Source organism: Mercenaria mercenaria, chromosome 5 (assembly GCF_021730395.1).
Source record: "Mercenaria mercenaria strain notata chromosome 5, MADL_Memer_1, whole genome shotgun sequence".
NCBI lineage: Eukaryota > Metazoa > Mollusca > Bivalvia > Venerida > Veneridae > Mercenaria > Mercenaria mercenaria.
Genome location: NC_069365.1, coordinates 95,680,043 through 95,699,905, shown reverse-complemented (window position 1 = coordinate 95,699,905; position 19,863 = coordinate 95,680,043).

Sequence of the window (19,863 nt, the reverse complement as noted above, 5' to 3'; positions counted from 1 at the left end):
TCGCCTCGTCTGAAAATTTATCGACTCGGTATTTAATCAATGCGAAAGTATCAATCTCTTAACGGGTGATATGAAAAAATAAAATCACATTCTCAGAAAAACAAAATAACGCTGTTGCGCGTGTGATATGAAATTATGGATCATATCACCTGCGCAGAAATTGAAAATAACGATTTTGCGCATGTGATATAAAATCACTGGGGAATATGATATATTATTCAAGTTAAACTAACGGAAAATTTGCATTGGACATTTAAGTGAGGTATAATAATAAGTATTATCATTAATTAAAAATATGTCATTTTAAGGGGAAATAAACGCATGCAGTTATTTTTAAATACAGAACAGAACAGAACAGATATTTTATTTGACTTGTACCACAGGCACACCACCATAAAACAAATTTACAAATACAATACATATAATAAAGTCACATTTCAACAAGTGTAGATTATAATTATAATAATTATAATAATATTGCTCTAAACTTTTAAATACACATTGTCTTATATAGGTGTGATGTTTTTGTAGCTATCCTGTGCGCTTCTTTGAAGTTCAACGGATTAGTTTGAAATATCTGATTTCAATCTTAAGCTTCAATTTGAATAACATGTCCGTCCATAATTTCAAATTATTGAAATCACAATAATTATTGACAAGATCATTGAAAACACACTTTTTCTTCAAGGTCTATTGAAACTATCTTTGCACTGGAAAACAAGCTGTTATATGACTTTGCAATGGAAACCATTTACAGTTGTTTATTGTTCTTTAAAATATCTAGTACAATTAAAATGTAGAGTAAAACCTGATTCAGGCTAAATACCTTTTATTTTTGATATATTTTTGTGTTGTATTGTGTGTCCATATCATTCTGTGATATGTAGTTTGTACAGCGCTTTTGAACGAGCGCTATAAAAATCTGGTAAATAATAATAATAATAATTTTGATATTGACTCATTTAAAGATACTATCGGTGTTATACGAAAATTTCTAATAGGGACATTTTGTAATTTTATTTGTCTAGTATATTTCTTCACATTTGTTTTCAATAACTTGATGATTTTATCAAAATTTTGTAATTGCCTTATGATTATGTCGCCAGTCGTATTGGCCGGAGGTATATAACAAATCACTTACTTATGGACACTCTTAGTATTGTTTTATATAATATATAGTTACGTACATTTTAATTACCTGGCCCCATGTTCAAAAGACAAGATTAAATTGCAATTTAGACTCTCAGCCAATTCTGAATAGTCATTTAAAAATAACCATTAACTTATACTTTAATTTCAATCATGCTTTTTAGACATATATGACAAATAGTTTCATTATCAAACTCAGCTGAGACTGAAATTGTTTTGTGAACACGGGGCTAGTGTTCTAAAAGGTAAAGACGTTATTTCTTATACGCGCGAAACGGGACATACTATGAAACTACCTGCGGTCGCGGCGTCCACAAAAATTGTCCGCTATCTATTGTGAGCAATTCTTTTCCAGTATACATCAAATCTAGACAGAATGTTCATAAAATAGTATTTCAGCCAAGTTAGATAATGAGTTGGAGTTCAAGTTGCTCTGGAGTTATGGCCCTTAAACTATTCAAAATTCTGGAAAAAAATTGAGATGTCTGCTTAATAACTATAGTACTTTTCTTGGAATTAAAGCAAAGGAATTTATACCTGTACGGACTGTGTATCAATATAAAATCCCGGCAAAGATTGATCAATTACAATAAAATCTGTAAAGCAGATCCCCTGAAAGCACCGAGAACAAGGCAAACAGTGAAACTTGCAGACTCGGCTTGACTGAGTTTGCTCATGAGCAGCAATGGAAAACGCAACACTGCCCACGCCCCCTAGCACCGGCTTAAGCAGTATTTAATCTTCAAATATAAATAAAATCTGGAAAGCCCCTAGAGTTATGGCAATTTGAATAGGTCAAATTTTGCAGAAAATGAGTGTCCGATCATTAAGAATATTATCTGTAAAGTAAAATTGTATTTGCTTTGAGGAAGAAAGGTTTGGCATTCTTGTATTTGCATTTATTCTCTTAAAAATGTGTTGTGAACTGAATTCTTCCGAATTAATGCCGGCGAACAGAAAATATCATGGGTTGAAAATTTCTCGAATAAATATATTCGGATTGTGCATTTGTATATTTCAGCATATTTATTAAAACAAATGTATGTTTTATGTCACTGAAGTGACAGTTGTCATTTTAAAACAAAAACTGTCAATAGGAAAGAAAGCACAAAATCTATATAATTTGGTGATGAAAGAATAAAATATTAGATAAGATCTATGGACGTATGATTTATGTTGTAGAAGACTGAGGTCTTTAAACGTTTCGATAATTATTTTCGTACAGTATTCTTGCCTTTTCATAAACAAAATTATATAAAAACAATAACGGATCAGTGTCATATGAAAGGTAAACAAACAAAAATAATAGGACAAAAGTAGATTAGATAGGAAGAGGGTTGTTTCGAACAAAAGTAATCCCCACCATGAGAATCCCCGAGATACATAATGGGCTGTAAGTAAAACAGAAAAAGCTCATTGAAGTAGATATAATTATGAAGTAAAACAGCATTATCTAATTTCTAAAAAACAAACAAACAAAAAACAAGAAAAAACTATACGTCGAGTATACGTACATGTGTGGCTGTTCAATAAAAATGATTATTTTGCAGCTTGTGTAGTCGCATGGTCATCTGTGGCTATTGGAAACAACAACCCTCCAAGTAAAGTTATAGCTGATATAACAAGAAATGACAAGATCGTCTGTCATGGCGTCCTTATTGATTCGCAGTGGGTGCTTACATTGTCTGACTGTATTGAAAGCGGGTAAGAATATAACCTTAACAATTTCAAGCTTAAATGTTATGAAGGAAATTAAATGATTTAAACAGCATATTATAGTAATCAGACTTACTTAATCAACTGAGCCGTGCCATGAGGAAAGCAACATAGTGGGTTTGCGACCATCATGGATCAAGACCAGCCTGCACATCCGCGCAACCTGGAAGGATCCATGCTGTTGCTATCAAAGCCTATTGGAATTAGAGAAACTGTTAGCGAACAGCATGGATCCTGACCAGACTGCGCGGATGTGCAGGCTGGTCTTGATCCATGATGGTCGCAAACCTACTATATTGGTTTTCTCATGGCGCGGCTCAATTTAAATTTCAACTATACTGCTTTTTAATTTTTCTAAACGCTGCATCTATTTTGTTTCATTCAAAAAAATACTGACTTCACTAATGACAGGAATACATTCTAAGTACTGTTCTAATTTGAAATTACAATATACAAAATGTATAGTGTTCAATATTCTTCCTTTTAGTTAGCTACTGTAACAGTAAAATTATTGTGTTATATTTTCAGCAAAATTGAAAAATACAGAGTTATAATTGATGGAAGATTTAAACGGACAATCACGAGCAAACAAATGGTAAGTCGCTTGTTCAGTGCTTTGATTCATTTTTCAATCCGTCTACATACACAAGCATGTATAGTGCCTATAACCATAAGTCGCTGTGTATCAGCGAGTAAAGGTCTGGGTGACCAGGACCGTATTCATGAAAGTTAAGTTAGTTTACAATATTTTACATTCGCAACATAATTTCAAAACTATAAATAGTTACGACAAGCTGAGTATTTGATGTTCTGTATTCTAGTTCCAGACTTTCAAAGTTTGATGAATACCAGCACTGATATATCAGAAATTATAGCGTCTGATAAATACTAGCCCTGATATTCCAGAAATTATAGCTACTGATAAATGCAGGCTCTGATATACAAGAAACTAGCGCGTCTGATGAATACTAGCCCTGATATACCAGAAATTATAGCGGCTGATGATTACTGCCACTAGTATACCAGAAAGTAGAGCGTCTGAAGAATACTAGCCCTGATACTCCAGAAATTATAGAGTCTGATAAATGCTGGCTCTGATATACTAGAAACTAGCGCGTCTGATGAATACTAGCCCTGATATACCAGAAATTATAGCGGGTGATGTATACTGCCACTAGTATACCAGAAAGTAGAGCGTCTGATGAATACTAGCCCTGATATACCAGAAATTATAGAGTCTGATGAATACTGGCCCTGATATAGCAGAAATTATAGCGTCTGATGAATACTAGCCATGAAATACCAGAAATTATAGCGTCTGATGAATACTAGCCCTGATATTTCAGAAATTATAGCTACTGATAATTAATGGCCCTGATATACCAGAAACTAGAGCGTCTGGTGAATACTAGCTCTTATATACAAGCAATTATAGCGGCTGATGAATACTGGCCCTAGTATACCATAAAGTAGAGCGTCTGATGAATACTAGCCCTGGTATTCCAGAAATTATAGCGTCTGATAAATACTGGCCCTGATATACCAGACATTCGAGCGTCTGATGAATACTAGCACTGATTTTTCAGAAAATAGAGCCTCTGTTGAATACTGGCACTGATATACCAGAAATTATAGCGGCTGATGAATACTGGCCCTAGTATACTAGAAAGAAGAGCGTTTGAAGAATACTAGCCCTGACATTCCAGGTATTATAGTGTCTGATGATTACTGGCCCTGATATAGCAAAAAGTAAAGCGTCTGATTAATACTGGCCCTGATATAGCAGACAATATAGTGGTCGATGAATACCGGCACAGATGTACCAGAAATTATAGCGTCTGATGAATACAAGCCCTGGTATTCCTGAAATTATAGCATCTGATAAATACTGGCCATGATATACCAGACATTAGAGCGATTGATGAACACTAGCACTGATATTTCAGAAAATAGAGCTTCTGTTGAATACTATACCAGAAATTATAGCGGCTGATGAATACTGGCACTAGTATACTAGAAAGAAGAGCGCCTGAAAAATACTAGCCCTGATATTCCAGATATTATAGTGTCTGATGAATACTGGCCCTGATATAGCAGAAAGTAAAGCGTCTGATGAATACTGGCCCTGATATAGCAGAAATTATAGTGGTCGATGAATACCGGCACAGATGTACCAGAAATTATAGCGTCTGATGAATACTAACCCTGATGTTCCAGACATTATAGCGTCTAATGAATACTGGCCCTGATATTCCAGAAATAATAGCGTCTGATGAATACTGGCCCTGATATTCCTGAAATAATAGCGTCTAATGAATATTGGCTCTGATATTCGAGAAAAAACAGCTGATTGATACTGGAACTGATATACCAGAAGTTATAGCGTCTGATGAATACTTGCCCTGATATTCCAGAAACTAGCCCGTCTGATGAATACTAGCCCTGATATACGAGAAATTATAGCAGCTGATGAATACTGTCCCTCGTATATGATATATCAGAAATTGCAGTGGCTGATGAATACTGGCACTGGTATATCAGTAATTATAGCTTCTGATGAACACTAGCCTTGATATTCCAGAAAGTAGAGCGTCTGATGAATTCTAGCCCTGATATTCCAGAACTTATAGAGTCTGATGAATTCTGGCATTGATATAGCTGAAATTATGGCGTCTGATAAATACTGGCCCTGATATACCTGAAATTATAGCGTCTGATGAATACTAGCCCTGGTATTCCAGAAATAATAGCTACTGATAAATAATGGACCTGATATACCAGAAACTAGAGCGTCTGGTGAATACTAGCCCTTATAAACAAGAAATTATAGCGGCTGATGAATAGTGGCCCTAGTATACCATAAAGTAGAGCGTCTGATGAAAACTAGCCCTGATACTTATTCCAGAAATTATAATATCTGACAAATACTGGCCTTGATATAGCTGAACTTATGGCATCTGATAAATACTGGCCCTGATATACCAGAAATTATAGCGTCTGATGAATACTAGCCCTGGTATTCCAGAAATTATAGCTACTGATAAATAATGACCCTGATATACCAGAAACTAGAGCGTCTGGTGAATAGTAGCTCTTATATAGAAGCAATTATAGCGGCTGATTAATACTGACCCTTGTATACCAAAAAGTAGAGCATCTGATGAATACTAGCCCTGGTATTTCAGGAAATAGAGCCTCTTTGAATACTGGCACTGATATACCAGAAATTATAGCGGTTGATGAATACTGGCCCTAGCATACTAGAAAGAAGAGCGTCTAATGAATACTAGCCCTGATATTCCAGATATTATAGTGTCTGATGAATACTGGCCCTGATATAGCAGATATTAATGCGTCTGATGAATACTGGCCGTGATATAGCAGAAATTATAGTGGCTGATGAATACCGGCACACATATACCAGAAATTATAGCGTCTGATGAATACTGGCCCTCATATTCCAGAAATTATAGTGACTAATTTATACTAGCCCTAATACACCAGAAATTAGATCGTCTGATGATTATTGACTCTGATATTCCAGACATTATAGCAGCTGATTGATACTGGAACTGATATACCTGAGGTTATAGCGTCTGATGAATACTAGCCCAGATTTTCCAGAAATTATATCTACTGATAAATACTGCCCCTGATATACTTGACATTATAGCGACTGATGAATACTGGCCCTTATATTCCAGAAAAAATAGCCTCTGATGAATACTGGCCCTTATACTCAAGAAATAATAGCGTCTGATGAATATTGGCTCTGATATTTCAGAAATTATAGTAGCTGATTGATACTAGAACTGATATACCAGAAGTTATAGCGTCTGATGAATACTAGCCCTGATATTCCAGAAACTAGCCCGTCTGATGAATACTAGCCCTGATATACGAGAAATTATAGCGGCTGATGAATACTGCCCTTAGTATATGATATTCCAGAAATGGCAGTGGCTGATGAATACTGGCACTGGTATACCAGAAATGATAGCTTCTGATGAACACTAGCCCTGATATTCCAGAAAGTAGAGCGTCTGATGAATTCTAGCCCTGCTATTCCAGAAATTATGGTGTCTGATGAATACTGGCCTTCATATAGCTGAAATTATGGCGTCTGATAAATACTGGCCCTGATATACCAGAAATTATAGCGTCTGATAAATACTAACCCTGATGTTCCAGGAATTATAGCGTCTAATGAATACTGACCCTGATATTCCAGAAATAATAGCGTTTGATAAATACTGGCCCTGATATTCTAGAAATGATAGCGTCTGATGAATATTGGCTCTGATATTCCAGAACTTATAGCAACTGATTGATACTTGAACTGATATAACAGAGGTTATAGCGTCTGATGAACACTAGCCCTGATATTCCAGAAATTATAGCTAATGATAAATACTGGCCCTGATATACTAGACATTATAGAAATGATAGCGTCTGTTGAATATTGGCTCTGATATTCCAGAACTTATAGCAACTGATTGATACTTGAACTGATATAACAGAGGTTATAGCGTCTGATGAACACTAGCCCTGATATTCCAGAAATTATAGCTAATGATAAATACTGGCCCTGATATACTAGACATTATAGCGGCTGATTAATACTGGCCCTAATATTCCAGAAATTTTAGTGGCTAATTAATACTAGCCCTGATATACCAGAAATTAGAGCGTCTGATGAATATTGGCTCTGATATTCCAGACATTATAGCAGCTGATTGATACTGGAACTCATATACCAGAAGTTATTTCTGTGTCGAGTTGTTGTGTTGGTGGGGCAAAAACACGATAGCACGACAGTTTTACACAAATAACAACAAATAAAAGTCGACAAACCGACAGATGTATTTGTTAAGTTTACGTGTTCTTGGTGTCAAGAACCCTACCCTCTTATCCTCCGCCGCTGTCAACTGTTATAGCCAATATTTTTCAGCAATCCATTGATGGTTATCTTAGAACACGTCTCAGTACAATGTTAGCGTTTCTTAAAATGCACTTTTTGCCATTAATGTTCTTTCTATTAGAATACTGGCAATTTGACACTAGGAACACTTCTGTAAGTTTAATGTATGCTCTTCATAGCGCATTCCCTTAGTACCAAAACTAATGCATACCGTTGAAGTTAAAAGTGTATAAATTATGGTACGCGGCTCCGCTGGTCTGTGGCAAATATAAATCATGTATCCATTGGCATTGACAAAATTGATTGATTTAAAAAAATGTTTCTCATCGAAACTTGAATCGTCAGTACAGGTGTGATTTGATGGAATTGTTTAAGATACCAGAGAGTAAAATGTAGATGCTAATTTAGAAGTTGTATCGACTATTGTTTGCAGTAAGAAGGGTAGTGATTTTTTAAAACATGCTAAACTGTAGCAAAACATGTTCCTTGATCGACACCTATATACAGTCCGTCTTAAAATGCTGATGGATGTTCGCTAACAGTTGACATGGAACGTGTTAGAATGGGGTCTACCCTAATGATGGCTCATCTCAACATGTACATGTATGCGGGTAGGAAAATATCGTTCTGGTGCCCTTCATTTGTCGTGCTTTGGAATACATATTAGCAATACCAGAAAAATTAAATTTTCATTAGCATAAAGAATATTGACAGATGCGATTAATGTCATGCTGATGTGTTTACGGAGCGAAAACTCGACAATACGACAGCTTGAAAGATTTTTACATGAAATTATGACAAATAAAAGTCGCCGAAACCGAAATATTGTTATCAGGTTTTCGTGTTGGCGGGTAATACAAATGTCGTTCTGGTGCCTTTCATATATTTTAGCTATCGTTGTTTCTTATCTTCGACCTTTGCCTAGCCAACACGACCGCACATGTTTCTACTTTATGAGTTTATCGTGTTGGTGACGCAAAGACAAGAAGACATGAAAAATAATTAGTACCAGAAGGACATTTTCAATTCCGCAAGTTCAAAGTTGACGACTTTTATTTTCTGTTCTTTCGTGTGATAATTTTGTATGGTCATGTCGCCGTTTTGTTGTATATTCGCCCCACCAACACGAAAATTCGCATTTTGAGATGAGATAGAGTAAACGTGAATTTTGCCGCACAGAAACAGGTTTATATAATACGTACAAACAGAACCTGCTATTATTTTGTTTGTTTGCGTTTACGCTTCCAAAAGATCATCATACATGTTTCAATAACTACATCAGGGCTGACTCGATTAGTTCGAGTGGACCCGGCCTTTTTTATTGTATTTCCATTAGCAAATGATCGACTGCAATCTTAATATTTCTTAAAACCAAAAAAAGAAATTTTTATGGTTGAATGTTGCCGTGATCTCTTTATTGTAGTTTAAACATAATTATATGTTCCCTAGATAATTGTATACATTAATACATATCTACATATCTCATACTTTGGTAAAAGCAACACAGGAAAAGATAAGAATGGAAGACAGTGACTTGGCGTATAGAATTCCCTTAATGCTGAATTTTAATGTATTTATTCAGATGGAGATCAATAAATAGAGGATATTACATGAGTGTCTTTTCATATTGAATTATTTAACGAGCGAGGCTCTGCTAAGCATCTTCTCAATTTAATTTAACAAGTTTAAAAAATTCAATGTGGAAAGACACACATGTAATATTCTTTATGCCATATGTAAGCTTTTCCTACTGAAACATCAAAATTCCTCTTTCTTTAGCTATTATGCAATGTTAATTTGACCAACGTTACCTATACAGAAAATGAAGTCAACGTCAAAGATTTATTACACAAGAGTGATATCAAATTTATATAAAGGCCTTTTTCACTCACACGACAACAAACATGTGACAAAAGTAATGTCTTACCCTCATTTGACAAATCAGCAGATTTTATGTCAAAATAGTCTGATTGGCTGTACTGGTACACTGTTCAGGTTGTACTTCAGCATTGATAATAGTATCAACTGAAAGTTAGGAAGGAACAGCGATACAAACTATTTCCGGCCCGCTTCAACTCGATGTCGGCGCCTAACAACAATATATCCGGCTGCTCTACCAGCCGCGTTTACGTGCAAAGCTGTTTAAAAAAGCAATGTTTTGAATATTGAAGATAGAATGTGATCAAGCGTACCTTATACATAAGAATTGTTTCAATTTATAGATGGATTCCAGAGACAGTGTCGCACTACTTAGTCTGTCGGAAAAGGTTAAAGTTGCACCAGTTGTCATTGCAAAACCTGGAGAATTAGTCAAGGTCAAGTTCTCCGGAAGTATGACCAAGATTATTGGAGACGATGGTAAGTCTGTTTCTGATTTTCAGTTACTGTATGCGTATTTAAATTGGCGGATACTTTATTTGACGATTTTCAAAAATTTATTTGATTGCGCTGATTAATTTTGTCGCTCAAAAGCCGCAAAAATGATATTCTTTAACTGATGCGAATGTCCTGGAATATCTCAGGAGCAAACTTATTTAAAGCTACAGTCACACATACGGATATGTCCGTGCGTTGAGGCACGGTGCGGATGGGAATGATCTGTGGGGGATTGGACACGGATAAGTACGGAGCAGTAAGTCTTAGTACGAGAAAATTGGTGAGAAACGGGGAACAAAAAGACACAGGACGCGAATAAGTACGGAAAGGTACGGCGTACTACGTTGAACTACGTTTTACTGCGCCTGACAACTTGCCCAGCGCGCGGACGGATCTGCGGTGAACTACGTTGAACTACGCTTTAGTACGGACTGCCTCGGATAAATACGTTAAGCTACGGATCAATAAGCATTACTACGTTCGCATTAAGGTTTAGTAGCGGGTCGGTAAGTTTCATATAAATTGGGCCACGTTTAGCCAGCGTTTTCATTACGATTATCTTTGACATCAAGTCAAGCTACGGCAAGGTACGTTTGAGTACGGATAACTACGTTTAGTACGTTTAACTACGGATGAATAAGTTTCGGCCAAGTTGGACTAAGTCACGCTCAAATGGCTACGGATCGCTCAAACTTTTGTGCATGTTCAAAAGTTGGAGAAACTTGCAAGTTGGGAGTACGTCTTGAATACGTTTTGACCAAGTGTCAATACGGATTGATACGGATTACTACTTTGAGGTACGGCACAGGTACGGATCGATACTGATAACTACGTTTCTATCCGTGGCTAAACGTAGCTATCCGCGCCGTATGTGTGACTGGGGTATTACTTGTGTAAGATACGTTATGTTTATGCAAAAGTCTCTATCCTCGCAACCCTCATTCAAAAAGTTTGCGCTCATATTTACTTACATTATGGTAAAAACTGGATATTAGACAAATACGTTTTCTACTCTGACACTTACCTTTTAAGCAGACGACATTCCATGAAAGCAAACAGAATGTAAATAAGTATGTCATACAAAAGTACTCTTGTATATGTCGTATTATACACATTTTACAGCATTTAAACTTACCAAAATAAAAGTGTAAGATACATCAACTAATGTACTCCCTTTTAAAATTGAAACTAATGACATTTTCTAATGTGACATAAAATGAGCTCCATGCGAATATAGGTACTTGAAGGCTTTTTAGACTCATGCAGTAACCTAGGAATCAGATACTCCTACACACTTTTTTCGCATAAATGCAATACCTGTGGTGGGATAATGATGCCACAATGTTTTTCCTCTCTAAACTGTTTGATCCTAAGCCATCGTGCCATAGCAGAAACTTGTCTTCTTATTTCAAGTTAGTCAGGGGTCGAGATTCATTATATGAAAACACAATCATGACTTTTAGCTATTTCTATATTCAAAAGAGGTAGCGATACTATGCAAATGTACATGGAAACAGTGAGTTAGAAGTACTAAATTATTATTTTAAATGAAAGTATTAAAGGGATGGTCTAATGTGCTAATGAAATAAAAAAAGAACATTCGTTTTGGCCAGAACAACTGAGTCAAATTGTCATTATAAATTCTATTGCATGTTTTCAGTATTGCCACTTGTTGAACTTTGAATATATGAATAACAATTGATAATATTACGATTAACATCTTTATTATATTATCCGAATAAACATGTTTTCAGTCGACATTGATATCATACCAAACAAGAAATGTGAACAACAAAAGAACTACAACAGAAAGAGGGGACGGGACTTGTGCTTTAACCCAGTTGATGTGCAGAAGCGTTGCTCCGTAAGTGAATTGTCAATTAAATGCACTGTGCTTAAATGAATATGTTAAACCATATAAGAGAACTATACAGTTACACTTGCCTATAGCGGATACCTGCATTAAGTTTTCACTTGCCTTTAGCAGTCAGTAAGGTAACTGTTTGTTTTATTAGAAACTACCAGACAGACTATATCGCTTCCTTGGCTTACTGCTTAATTTGTGTATGTATCTTAGCAATATCTCTTTTTATGTATAGTTCACATATCAAATACGGTAAGAAAAACATAAACTGCTAAAATGGAACATACCTTAAGTATACACAATATGCTTTGAATGTTTTGCTGTTCAATGATTTAACCGATACTCATCGTATAGTTACGTCTAAATATGTATTCTCTTAATGCATGCTGGCTTTGAAGAGGTTGGTCTGTGGAATTAGTATCACTAATGAAATAACAAAAGCGTCTTTTCCCCTCAAAAATAATTAACCGTAACAAATCGATAAGCTGAAACGAGATTATTGTTATTCTCGGGGAGTTGATATATTTTTACACGACAATTAAATATATACTTTAGTTTAAACATATCTTATTTCAAAAATTCAAGAGCCGAAAGCTAAGCTTATAAAGGTCCTCTCCTATTAAAGATATACTTTGTTCATCTTTCTCTATTAGATATTGATTTAAATCTCGAAAATCTTCGTCAGATATATTCAATTGACTAAATGTATAAACTTACTTTGAAAAACACATAGAGTTGCTATAACAATTTAATGTTATCTGCAGACATTTACGAAAACACTTCCACCGTTTCGTGGTGTTACATATTCATACTGTATTTACTTATACATGTCTAGCAAACGTACATGCAATAAACGCGCCCGCTTAGCTATATAGGGAGAGTACAGATCTTTGGATCTCTGGGTTGTGAGTTAGATTCCTGTGCGGAGCGTATGTTCTCCGTGACGAATTGATAAAAGACATTGTGTCTGAAATCATTTGTCCTCCGCCTCTGATTCATATAGGGAGGTTGACAGCAACTTGCGGATAATATGTTTGTACTAGTACAGAGTCCAGGAACACTTGTTAGGTTAACTGCCCCGTTACATAACTGAAATGCTGTTGAAAACAAAATGACGATAAACCCAAAACAAACAAACAAAACACATGCAATACTGTAGATACACCAAAATATAATAAGTCAATTTATATTAACGAGAATGCTACATGTGTATTTAGTTATTGTTCATATTTTAATATATGAAATGTGGACATAATATATCTTTAACTTTGTCTATACCATTATTTCTCATCAAAGATGGAAACACAATAATAAATGTCTACTTTTTTTCGCCGCTCGTTTCAGAATGTTGCTGGATCTCCTATATTGTCTTATAATTTCAAACGATGGAGTTTGTTGGGACTTACACTTGAGTCTAAAACCTGCTATGACAACCCTTCTCTTGGAGTGGATGTGACGAAATACAAGACATGGGCACGTACAGTCCTTAAAGGTATATATTGCATTCTATAAAACAGATGTATCTATGAAACACACATGGTATATTTAATAGATAAAATGCAGTTGCAAGGCATTGCGTTTTATGTAGAGAAATTATATTACAAATATTAATTAAACTAATTACAATAAACGTATACCTTGGCTGCTTGTTCGTTTATCTCACAGAGTTGAACAAAACCATATAATAAGATATCCGATGACCTGAAATGTACATGTCCGTCAGGGAAAAATAAGTTGAAATTTACTTTGAAAGTCGTGGTCGGTTGGATGTTGGTAGGGAAAGGGATAATGTTGAGGGTGTTATGTTAGGGACTAAGAACTAATTACTAGAAAACACGAGAAACTGAAAGTAAAAAAAATACAGCATGTCGAAACTTTAAAGTGATGAGAAGTGTTGAAGATTCATTTCGACTTTTTTGTGTTTTACATATTTAAAGAATCGAGCTTCTTTATTCTATGCATTTAGGAAAACAGATTTCATTTCTTTAATTTCTTTTTTTTTTATCTTTGCCTAGTGCAAATAAGATTAAAATGATTAACCTTTCAGAGCCAATCCCATGCCATCCTTCGGAATATCGTTGCTCGGATGGAACCTGTTTACCAAAGTCTAAAGTTTGCGATGGTCAAATGGACTGTCCATGTTCAGGAGAGGACGAACATTCTTGTGGTAAGATATTTCACTAGCAATTAGAAGCAAAAAAAGTCATATGATACACATGTACATTTGATACCTTATTAAAACCGAATAATTTCCATCTTCATTGACATTTTTGTTTCGTTCTATTTACTCTGTCCGCCATATGTATTATGACATTTATGCCTTGGTTAAAGTTTTACTGGGGTATATCAAGCAAAACACTCAAACACGTAATTTCATTTTATCTTATTGCAACAAAATAACAATGTGTACGTCACAGTTACAACGTCAAGGAGTCATACGTTATGGTGGTGTACTGGAAATTATAATAAATTACTCAAAACTACTTAATATTTTGTGGATGCCGTCAATGATAATTATAGCAGTTATCCTAGATATCGGGTTAGAATTGAATGTATATTCATTGTTTGTCGTTCAGATTGATGCATATTATTACATCGTTCTGATTATAATTCATTCGGCTCTGAACTGTAAACAATGTTATTATTCAACAACAAAATTACCGATTGGGATAAGTTATTTCTTAAGTATCACATCACTTCAAAATCTTTAACTTAACGAACCTTAAATTCTAATACATCGTCGATAAACTTACTATTCAGTTGCTGCCTTCTTTTTTAGGTTGTAGTTCATGGGGACAACAATTTGTCGTTGGTTTCAACAATTTAGTTGAACTTGAAGGTGAGTGCGATGATCTAACGCCTCAGGTTTACTTAACATCAATGCAGCCTACAACTACACAAATCGCTGGACCAAATTTTAACTTGACCGTATTAGTGGATGGTTCCGAGAGAGTTGTCTTTCCTGAAAATGTCTACCCAAAATTAATTTCAAGTGGAAAGACAAGCAACTATGGCATTGAAATTACAAGCGACAATCAAATTACAGTCGTTGCTGTTGCAGCTTGTGAAGAAAATACTAAGGAAGATATTGATATTGAGGAATCTGATGGAACACTTGTCTATCCGGAAAACTGTATGTCAAATGAATATGTAGTTGACGCTTATCGCAATTCGGGTGATAGTTATTATAATGATATCACGGTAGTAGGAATTGAGCATGGGACAAATGTAACGGTCTTAACGTCGGCAGAGGCAATTAACGCTCTTATTGATAGACGTCAAACACTTTTTTTGAGTAGCAAGAACAATCTTGCAGGCACTGTCGTGATTGCTGATAAAAACATAGCCGTATTTACCGGTAACAGCTATGACGGCCTGATTCGTAGCGGTAAAGGGACATTTTTTGAGCAAATGCCTCCACTTGCTACTTTAGGAAGAGTCTACATCGCATCCATTATTGCACCGAGTGACGAGTTCGTTTATCGTATAACTGGTGCTTATGATAACACTCGAGTAAAGATTCGAGATGAGACAGGGGACATCTTACAAACATTAAGTATAGATCGAGGGGAATATCGTCAAATTTACGTACAACAGAAGATAAACAGCACATTGCAGTCAATAGTTGCAGATCAGGGTATCCTCGTCACTCAGTATGAAACTTCACCATCTGATCTCGTTAAAATAGGTGATCCTGGTGTTGTAGCATTACCAGCCTTGACCCAATGCGAAAGTGAATTCTCGTTTACCCTTCCAATCTACAACTACCTCAACACAGTCGTCGTTTACATCAGTGAGTGTTATGGTACTGAAGGCTTACGATTGAACGGAGCTCCAGTTCAGTTACAAGAGATGAATTCTGAAAAAATCGACATTCCAGGTTTTGGACGGTACATTGTTCTAACAATAAATATAGTTCCGAAAAATATATTGATACCAGAATTCACCACCTTGTCGCATACCACAAAAGGCGCAAAAATGTGTGCCGTTCTACGAGGCACCCGGTATCCGGACCTAGCTTTGTGGAGAGTCGGCGGGCTGATATAAATGTACGTTTCAACTGATTGGGTGTCGATTATGAATAAAGCATTTATTTAAATGAAAAAGTAATGTATTGATTTTCTCTTGAAAGGACAGGTTTTATTTAGACAATTTTGACTAACTCTGACCTTTACTCTATTACTCTATAGTTGCATTAATTATCTCCCTTTTAAGTGACGTTGATATTGTGTTACTATCGCAGTAAATTTGTCAGATTTTTGGAACAATGCATTCTTACTCTTAAAATAATGTATTTTCAGAAGGATAGAAGGCAGTTGTAATTATTATATTGCACTATTCATGTTTATAAATCTGTTATGGAGCTGTCTTTAGACCCAGTCAGATTGTGAGGAAAAAATGCAATATGGACATTCTTATTTTGTTTGATTTGTTTTTCAGTTATGGCAAGAAGATGAATATATTTTAATTATTGCTTTGCTTATTATGTTATATATATTGATATCTGCATGTTTTTCAGTTGTTAAACTGATATCAATATATTTGATATAAGATAAGGAGTTTTTTCATTACATGCTTATTATGTTCAATATATTGATATCTATAATTTTAAACAATTATTAAAGTAATTTTAACGTACTTAATGTAAAATCAGATGTTTTCATTGTTTCGCTTATTACGTAAAATATATGGATTTTTACAAATTTTAAATAGTTGTTTAAATGATATCAATATATTTAATGTAAGTTCGGGGATTGGATGTGGGAAATGATATATGTTTGTTATAAAGTAATATCAGAAAGTGCCGACATCTTATAACATAATATCAGGATGTCACGACATCTGAATGATATTTGGGAGAACAGAGACCCACTTTTAAAACTGTATCAAATGTCCGCTTAATCTTTAGTTTGCTGGCGGCAAGTGATTCTACCTTTGCGTCAGGTGGAGAACCAAGGTCAGCCTGCACGTCTGTGCAGGTTGACCATGGTCTGCACTGTTTACTTTGCAGTCAGTAAATTTTCAGTCAGTACCCCTTCGAAAAAAATGTTATTGCCCATATTGAATGATGGACCAGTCCACTTTAGAAATATTGCAGGGTAAAGTTTAAAAGTCACATGCTTGTGGTCATTTTGGATAGGGCCTACTGAAAAAAGCTGGGACTGCTTATTTGATAATTGTCTTATATTCATTCGGTTGGTTGACTGTTTAAACTCCTCACTCCATGTAGAAATTATGCCGGACAGTATGATCTTAGTGCTGAGCGGTCGATGCTTTGACAAAATGTAAATATTTTATGTTAAACAGGTGCTAGGTCATATTGGTTTCAGTACTGTAGAGTCGGCTTCGGCTGATTATCAGATAATTATGTCTTATATTCAGTTGATTGAACCCTAGATCTCCGCAGGTTCCTTTTAGGAATTTTACCGGTCCAGTATGATCTCGCACTATTTGGGTCATTTTTGACTAGGCCTAAAAATATTCTTTGTTTCCGGTTATATGGTCAAAAAATATGGTAGGTAGGTCGGATTTATTAAAAGGGTGGGGGGATTATCAGGTGAGAATTTTCGGAAATTATTTTTGTGTCAAAAATGAATACAAATAAGGGGTTTATGCCTGTAGAGCAATTAGTTGATCTCTAACATCACTGTCCATGTTTAAAGCATAAAATGTGCAGTTTTGCAATTTTTAGTAAAAAGTTGAAAAATAAAATATCCAAGACAATAACACAAAAGTTTATGGTAGGTCGGGAAACCGGAAACAAACAATTTTACTATTTATTAATAGTTAGGCTATGGTTTCTAGATATGCATCACTTTTAATCTTAAAAACTCATGTTATTATTACATTGTTGGACATGTTAGCATAACTAAAAAACATAGGTACAGTGTTAATTAGCTTGCTGCGTGACAACTCATCACTCATTAATACATTCCTTAGTCATATTTGTGTATATAGAGGGAAGGCATGAAACGGTTTTGACTTTTCTATATGCTAATTATAAGTACAGTAACTGATGGCATCAATTAATTCCCTTTTATTCACAAAAGTTCAAAATTACTTTTTAATTATAATATATTGTATTGAAATAGCATATTAATTTTTACGGCAATTTAACGTATCTTTTACACAAAAAGATTTGTATTTATGATATTAGAGAAACTATTTTTGTTTATAAATCTGTTTTGATGCTAATTTCAGACCAGTCTAATTGTTACCCCTGGGTTTCCAAGTGGATCCCTATCTTTTGATTTATTTTACAGAATACAATATTTATGATTTTACTTGTTGTCACATTTTATCTTATGATGATATACTTGTACTTTGGATGCTTACTTCTGTTTAGGGTAAATAAATTTGAAAACCATTATTTAGCTTGTTTTCCTTATACAAGTTACTGACTGTTCCAAGGCGATGCCCCTGTTTTAAGCTTGTTTTTTTTTCTTTGTCTGTCTCGAATTTTGTGTTGCGTATGTTGTATTTTAGTTGTTGGCGTTTCTTTCCTCCCACTCTGTCCCTATCTATCTGCCCCTATCGCCCCTCGTATTTGCGCCCCATCTCCTTTTTCTGAGAATGCGTTATCGTGCCCACATAATTTTGGCTGCAGGCCGTCCTTGGCTGGTGCCCCGCTGTGTTGCTTTTTCTTGCTTGTCACTTTGTTTTTCTGTGCCTGTTTGTGTGTTTGCGCGCGTGTGTGTGTGTGCGTGCGTGCGAGTATGTGTGCTAGTTTGGGCTACTTTGATTTAAAATGTAACAATTCTGCGTTTTAGGAACTTGGCCTTCCCTGTTGAAAATTCATCCTTTCCTTTTCCTCTTTTCCCCAACACTCCAACTCTTGTCTACCCCGTCCCCATCTTTTTGTATTTTGCATATAATTAAAATGTACTTGTTGGATTTTTAAGCAACACGTGTATTATATTTTTCCGTTACTGTTTCTTTTTGTTGCGGGCCTACTTTGCGATGCATGACTCTATGGCTGTGTTTGGGGTGCTCTGTGCTTCTGTGCTAACTTTGATATGCATGGAGCAATCTTGATGAATATACACCTAAATAAGACGTAGTGTCATGCGCAAACCCCAGGTTCTTATCTCAAAGGAAAGGTCACACTTAGAGGTCAAGGGTCATGTCAGATCTTGTCCAGGCTATAACTTTGACATGCATAAAAGACTCTTTTTTTATATTTGGCATGAATGTTAACCTCTGTAAAGCACAGTGTCTCACGCAAACCCTAGATTCATAGCTCAAAGATCAAGGTCACAATTAGAGTCAAATATCATTTTAGAGGTTGTCAGGGCCATAACTTTGATAAGTATGGAGAATTTTCATTTTGTTGCATAAATGTTCAACTCGATTAGACGAAGTTTCGCACGCAAACCCAAGGTCCATATCTTAAAAGCTAGGTCACACCTATGGGTCAAAGGACATTTAAGATCATGTCCAGGCTGTAACTTGTAGCTTTTTTTTTCTATTTAGCATAAATGTTAGCCTCAATCAAACAGAGAGTCGCGCACACCTCCCATGCCCCTACCTCAAAGGTCAAGGTCACACTTAGGGGTCAAAAGCATTTTAAAGCTTGTTCGAGCCATAACTTTGCATTGACCAATCCAACTTTTATTTTGCTAAATGTTTGCCTTATTGGGACGGAGTGACAGGCCCCTGTCTCAACTGTCAAGGACACATTAAGGGGTCAAAAGTGAATAAGATCTAAGGCCATAACATGCATTGATCTCTTTTATATTTTGCAGATCCCATTTTGTGGACTTGTTTTTGTAATTACTTCCCTTTGTTGGTTGTTACTATAAATCTTTTTTATTATTCACCATAGCGAAAAACCGAG